Source organism: Chrysochloris asiatica, unplaced genomic scaffold (genome assembly GCF_000296735.1).
Source record: "Chrysochloris asiatica unplaced genomic scaffold, ChrAsi1.0 scaffold00035, whole genome shotgun sequence".
Classification (NCBI taxonomy): Eukaryota; Metazoa; Chordata; class Mammalia; order Afrosoricida; family Chrysochloridae; genus Chrysochloris; species Chrysochloris asiatica.
In genome coordinates this window covers 21,809,064-21,809,782 of record NW_006408553.1, presented here as the reverse complement: position 1 = coordinate 21,809,782, position 719 = coordinate 21,809,064, and positions in this window count along the sequence as shown.

Sequence of the window (719 nt, the reverse complement as noted above, 5' to 3'; positions counted from 1 at the left end):
GGGAGAGTCAGATTCCCATTCAGCAGTCCAGAGAGCAAATAGAAGGCAGAAATCTAGTCAGTTTCTCGAATCTTGTGTCTTAATCTGATTTCCTTTTTCCTGAGTTTAGTCTCATAAGCCATTTGAGCAAGATCTTTGTTTTTTCCTAAAGGCACATTCATGCCACCTGGTGGAAAGAATGTGAATGCATTGGGCTCTCTTCCCCCAGCCCCCAACACTTTAACAAACCATTTGCTCAATCTCTTAATTGCTGCCTTCCTCCCTCTGAAGTTGTTGTTGTGAAGTGCCATTGAGTCTGTTCCGACCCCATAATGGCCCTGTATAGGGTTTCTGAGGATCAGCTGGTGAACTTGAACCGCCAACCTTGCAGTTCAAAGAGGTTTGCAGTCTGGCGCATTAATCTACAGCGCCACAGCAAATTAGTACTTCTGGTGTGGCCCAATAGATTTAATACTGGACAGTGGACCATAGGTTGGTAGTTCAAAGCCACCAGTTGCTACTGGAAAACCATATACGGGGTCACTATGAGTCAGAACCAACTGGATGGCACTTGTTGTTGTTGTTAGGTGCCATCGAGTGGGAACTGACCCATAGCGACCGTATGCACAGCAGAACAAAACACTGCCCGATCCTGGGCCAACCTCACCACTGTTGCCATGCTTGAGACCCTCAATGTTGCCACTTGGCTAATTCATCTCGTTGGGGGTCTTCCTCTTTTT